Consider the following 6,284-nt stretch of genomic DNA (forward strand, 5'->3'; position numbering starts at 1 on the left):
CAGGATGATTGAGGAAGGGTATATAAAATAAAAGTGCCTAGCAGATTGCTTTCACACATGACACAATGGTCAATAAATAGTGGCTATTATTTGTGCTGTTTTATCACAGTGTTGGCATTAGTAAGCATTTACTAATAAACAGTAATAGTGAGTTTTATTAATTATTATTTTTATTGCCCTAGGTGGCAGACTTTATTTATTCAGCTATTAGAGTCAGAACCCAGATGGCCTATAACCTTCTCTCTTTTGCTAAAAGACTTGCATTTAAATAGTCAAAAAAGGATTCCCTTCCATAATTGTACATAGGTTGAGTAGCCTTAGTCAAGAACTTCACAGGCAAAAAGAGCCACACTTTCTGTTGAATGGTGGTCTGCTTGTACCATTGTTATGCATCAAACCAAGCAGTAAGCAGTTTTCTTACAGTGGCAAAGCAACTGACTGAGAGACTGCATGGCAGAGACGCGAAAATACCACAGCTTCCTGAGTTAAACCAGTTATCTTTCTGATATAAATGTGACCCTGGTGTGGAATAATACTTTGGCAACCAGATATAAATATAAGGAAGTAGTAAGCAGCTACGGAAAATATTGTGAGTTTTGGGTTGTCTGTTTAAAAAAAAAAATTCTCTCTTGCTTTTGCTTTTGCTTTAGAACCGTGCTTCCCAGACTGGTTTGCACAGGGATTACCTGGAAGCCACGTTACAGCAGAGCCTGACCCAGCAGGGCTGGGGCTCTGCCTGCATTTCTACCAGAATCTCAGTGTTGCTGATGGTGCTGGACCCCATTCCAGTCGCAAGGCAGTGTCTGGGCTCACTTGGTTAAATTCTGCAGTGTTGAGAAGGCAGAGCCCACCAAGGAACAGACAAGAAGATGTCTTCTGATGAGCAGAAATTTGATTTTTCTCTTAGCTGCAGTACCAGTCAGGCCAGGGAGGAAGCCCTCCCTCTCAAGCCACGTGCCGGCTGATGGCTGCGTCTGACTGGCTTCTTGCCTTTCCTAGGAAGCCAGGGTTTGAGGTATTTCACCTCTAATGTCAAGAAACTGGCATCGCTGCTCTTCCCCCACCGACAGGAATCCTTCTGGCCTGAGGATCTCCGGAGGCACCAAAAGATGCTTAAGGAGAGTAATTTGCATTCTATTTCTCACAATTTAAAACTATTTCAATCTTTTGGGAACTCTTCATACGATGTTTTGCAATTTTTTAAGCACCTAGGATTATTTCAAAATGAAAAGCTAATACATTTATAAAATGCTGAAAAGATTAAAATCCTGGAGGGGTTTCTACTTTAGCACAGCTCTTGAGAACTGATACATGGTGTTTCCCCATTGAGAATAATTTCTTGACATCGTCGCTAAAAGTTACTGCTTGACTTTCTTCTAGTAAGTACTGTCCCAAATGTCCCCTCCAAGTTCTGGATGCAGCCAGCACTTGGTCAGCAGGCACATCAAGTCTACCCTCTCCTCTGAGAAACAAAACTGATCGCAACCATCCTTCCCTCACTGCTCTAGATGCCACTTTCCCCCCATCTGAACTCCCAAGCCGGTCATACACTGTGTCACATCACGTCACAATTAAGTTACCTTTTATTTTAATCTCTTTTCAGGTAAAATCATGCTTCCTAAAATAAATGACGTTGATTTTTTTTAAATGAAACTTGTATATTGCTCCTTCTGGATCTGTCACCCAACACAAGGCTGGTCACAGAGGAAAAGTTCAATCAACATTTGTCACCAGAGGGACTGAGAGATAGACTTACTGCTCTTGTCAACTAGACCTTGTCGTCTTCCTTCAGAGTCAGTATCTTCCTAACAATAAGTAATTAATCTGCAAATTCCCCTTTGGAAAATAGACCTAAGCCACAGTGTTCTCCCAGATAAGCAAACCACTGGTCTACGATGAAAAATGTAGCCTCAATTTGTGGAAGTGCCTCCACGCTGCTAAGGTTCCTATGAGATGCTACTCCAGCCACAAGCTCTGGACTCACATTCCGTGCGTTATCCTCAGGTCCCACCACCAACCAGGTCAGTCATAGCACCAACCCTCGAGTCCTCATCTGTTCCATGGGGTTAACAAGAGCGCCCACCGCAAGGGCTTCGTTGCAGGTTAAAGAAGTGGCCCTTGCAAGGCACCTGCCAAGGGTCCCAGAACAGCCAGGGGCTCGATAAACATGAGGGATTATTATCCGTCCTTGGCTGACGTGGAGGGGACCAGGTGTTATATCCAGAGACTCATCTAGATAGAAGGCTGAGTTCCCTAAAGCTACATTGTCAGTAGAGCAGGAACCAACGGGATGAAAGGGGAGGAAATAAGTTGCCTTCATATCTAACTTGGCCCAGGATGGAAGGAGCTCACAGGATTCGCCTCAAATGCCGCTAAACTGCTGCCCACATTTATTTTGGGGAACTACTAAATACATTTGATTTCCATAAAGAAGGGGAGAGACAGAAGGAGGGGAAAGAAGAAGAGGAGGAGGGAGGGAGGGCGGCAGAAAGGACCCCCCAGCTCCCTTCTGAGTGGTCATTAGGGAAGGAGTTGCTGTGGAAAATGGATCTGTTCACCAATCAATGAAACCCTGAGGTTCAGCAGAATTTGAATTCTCAGTAAGAAATCAGGCAGCACGTTGAGGAATCAACTAGGGAGACGGCGGTGCCGACTCTTGGTCTCCCCAGCGTTTGCTTTCCTTCGGACTCGCCCTCCCGGGGCACCTGCACCCACACACCCGATTTGTTACAACATGACTCCAGACTGTCCCGCAAGCTTACGGGCACCATTCTTAGTCTCCAAAGCTCTATGCTCTTTACTTCCATTCTCTTACTTGGGGAAGTGGGTGGGGCACAAATCATCATGTGCATTTTAGGGATGAAGACTGGAAGGCACAGTCCTGTCGGATAACTTGTTCTCAGTTACAAAGCCGTGCCTGGTAGCCCCAGGCACACGTCCGCTCCGGAGCCAGTGTTGGTGCCAGCTGTGACCGTACTCGCCTTTGAACTCCACTATCATCAAGCAGTTGGCCCAGATCCATGCCCTCAACTGGTTTTCCAAGGTCACAGACGACTAGATGTGGAGGGGTTCCACCCTGTTCCCCACCCTCCCCCAGGCTCTCCTCTCGGACCTCCCGGTACCTGGCTAACTAGCACCTCGGGGCGAGGAGCCGCTAAGGCGAAGGTGCCCTCTCTGTAATCAGACTCGGCTTCCCACATCCTCAGCGGCGGAACCAGGACGGAAGAGGCTGCGTGGCTGCTGCCACTGTTTGTTTTTTTACTACTGAGTTGGCAAGGATGGAAGTTGTTGATTTACAATTAGAAGCAGCATGCTTCTTCAAATATTAATATTAATAACTACAATGCTGAACACATGAAAAGGTCTTTTCATCTTCAAAGCACTTTGCAGACATGAACTCATTAGCTCTCCCTCCCCTCCATTCAGAAACAACAGGTAAGGAGGAAACTCTGCATTGATAGCGGCCGCCCAGGGACCCTCCCTGCACAGCCCACGCCTGCAGAGGCAAAGGGGCTTCTCTTTAAGAGGAAAAGAAGGCGGTACCATCCACAACTACAACTGAGGAAGGTGCCAGGCATTTTACAAATCAAATGGAGCTGCCACAGTTACCATTTGAGAACCTCGATGTCCTGTTGTTTAACAAATCTCTCTCCTTTCAGTTGCACAGTAATGGTATGAAGTCGGAGGGAAAATGGCCTTGTGATTTAAAAAAAAAAAACTTACCCAAAAGGTAATAAGGAAGGCTGACAATCGAATGCCTCAATCTCAGTAATCAAACATTTTTGGAACAGTTCACCTCCATAAAATGCAACTTTAAAAGAGGGTAACAGAGACATTTCAATAGTAGATGAGAAGCCACAAGCAAAGTGAGATTGGTAGATATAAAATCCCTGAGTGGAGGGGAGCGGCCATCCACACCCCTTGCTTGTCCACCGCGCTGCCCAGGGAGCCAGCCCTGTGCTGGAGGGAAGCTGTGCCCACCTGGACCTTCAGACTCCCTCTGTCTCAAGCACAGTCCCAGGGCTGGAGGACCCGGGGGAACTGTGAGTCACAAGACAAGGGGGAAAAAACCCAAAAAGTCTAGTTTGACTTGCAAGACTCAAACCTGTAGCAATTTCCTTTCAGTAAAAGCAATTCATAAAGCTGCTAAGCTTAAAAGAAATTTTAAAAAGGTAAAACAATGGCTCGCTAAGAGTGAAAGAGAAAAAAAAAAAAGGAAAGAAATTTCTGTGTTGAACTGCAGCTTTATTCCTTTGGAAGTGCTCCAGTATGGGAAGAAAATTCCGTTTCTGACAAGTAATCTGTGAGGGTCTAAAACGTGCCTGATTTTGCTCTTATAAAGCAGGGGAGAGAGTGAAACGGTCTTGATCTCAGACTATTCCAACAAGGTTAGGAAGTGTTATTGAAAACTGTTATTAAACAATTGAATGGAAAATACAGAAAAACGTGGAAAGAGAAAGAGAAAGTTGCTTGTATCCTGAAAAGACCCCATCAATTTACCAGTTAATTCCACTGAATTTAAAAAAAAAAAAAAAAAGGAAAGGAAAGGAAAATGGACTGCAAAGATTTAGGCAAACTCACACCCCACTTACTACTTTTCTGCAGAGACTGGGTGAAGAACAGGTCCTGAGTGAGCGCCCCTCAGTGTCTGTGGTCTCCTTCCAACTACCTGCGGGAATCCTCTGCTCGGGACTAAAGAGGATGGAAAGACCATAATGTTTCTAATAGAGCTGCCTTCTTAAATTAGGGGGTGTGGTCAAGTCCAGGAAAGCTGGGGAAAAAAGGCAGTGTTCCACTGGCCCCTGACTCCACGGAGGCAGCGACTAGGACAGGGTCTACAGTGGAAATGGACGAGCAAATAATGTTACAGGTTGAGCTAACACCAGATTCCACCTTAATTTACAGCATTCCAATTACCATCCTGCTAACTGTAACTCAGGCAGGGGAAGTAGTGGGGAGGGAGGCGAGCAGAGGAGAACTCCCTCGGTGGGATAATGTGGGTCTCAGCCTTTGCTGAAGAGGTAGATTTACTCTCTGCTGAATATGTGAATATTCATGATCCACACTTCTTGACTTTCCCAACGGAGCCCCACTTAACCTACACAAGGGGTCAGGAGAGGGTTACAGAGTCAGATCAGGAAAGGCTGTCAGAGAGCAGACTGTCTACCACTGGGTCACCTGCTCAGGCTAGTAATCTGATGGGACATGTCATTATTTCCTAAGGAAAAGGAAAGAATGATATGGAAGAGAGCTTTCCAGATCAAGAGTCGAGAATTCTGAAAATTGAGCTCAGTTACCCTCCTGATGTGCGTCTGGTTTTAGGTGAGCTCTCAGATAGGGTAGGTGCAGTGACCCTGATGCCCTGTCCCTCGTGCAGGGAAACTTATATGATCCCCACTTAGAGAAAATGTAAAGAGTGTGGAAATCCTGTTTTCGGTGAAACTATAAGGCTCCTTACAGTCACATGTTCAGGACCATGGCAAGGGTGTTACGGCAACGTCATTTCTATGCACAGGGTTATTTCATTACAGAATTTTTTTAAGTCCATATTTGGCTGCATCATTTAAGGCTTTTATCCTGCAAGTTTCCGTTTACTTTGAAAGATGGAAAGGAGTTAAAATTTGCCATGGCTGACTCCTTTCCCTCTCTAATGAAGACACCAATGCTCAACTTTGGAAAACCATGACGATCTAATCAGTGTCCTTCAGAGCAGCAGCATCTTTATGCTTCATTGTGTAAAGCTAAAGATGCAGTTAAGACGGTGTTGTCATTCAAACAAGACCTTCCCACCCATCTTTGCCTTTGCAGATGAACGTGACTTAGAGGAAAGGACGAGGTACTGCTTCTGGTTCAGCTTTGTTTGGTAAATGTCTGTCGCAGGCACGGGGATAGGCACTGGGGGAAACAGCAAGTTCACACTGCAGTGGGGAGACGGGCCCGTAAATCAGCCGTCTCAGTGGACTGTGATGCCTGCCAGGAGGGGATCCACGCCGGGAGCTTCAGCCTGTCCTGGAGAGCCTGGTCACTTCCAGCACGTGGCCCCATTTAGAAAAGTCCATGGCCAATTAAACCAATCAAAACTAATTACAACTCTATTCATTAATGTTTGCAAGAGAGTTAAAAGGAAAAAAAAACAGTAGAGAAGACCTGGATTCTTGGAGTCTTGCCCGACATGTACAGGGTGTCCAGGGTGGTGACTGAAGCACTCTGGAGTCCGGCGCAGTCTACATGGAGTTCACGTAGACAGCAACCCTTTAGAACCTTAGCCCCATCCTCTGCCACTG

The 6,284-nt window shown here is 45.8% G+C and overlaps 1 protein-coding gene across 2 annotated transcripts in view; it reads right to left on the reverse strand.

Moving 5' to 3' along the window:
* ETS1 (ETS proto-oncogene 1, transcription factor) overlaps positions 1-4,662 on the reverse strand; it is a 121,986-nt gene extending 117,324 nt beyond the window's left edge. Inside the window, exon 1 of one of the 2 annotated variants that reach the window (XM_010986269.3) lies at positions 4,593-4,662. The gene's annotated coding sequence lies outside the window, so the exon portion shown is untranslated. The remainder of the gene's footprint in view (positions 1-4,592) is intronic. The other variant, XM_031443392.2, reaches the window with a different exon arrangement.
* Positions 4,663-6,284: the final 1,622 nt, after the last annotated feature.

The sequence above is a fragment of the Camelus dromedarius genome, chromosome 34 (genome assembly GCF_036321535.1).
Source record: "Camelus dromedarius isolate mCamDro1 chromosome 34, mCamDro1.pat, whole genome shotgun sequence".
Lineage (NCBI taxonomy): Eukaryota > Metazoa > Chordata > Mammalia > Artiodactyla > Camelidae > Camelus > Camelus dromedarius.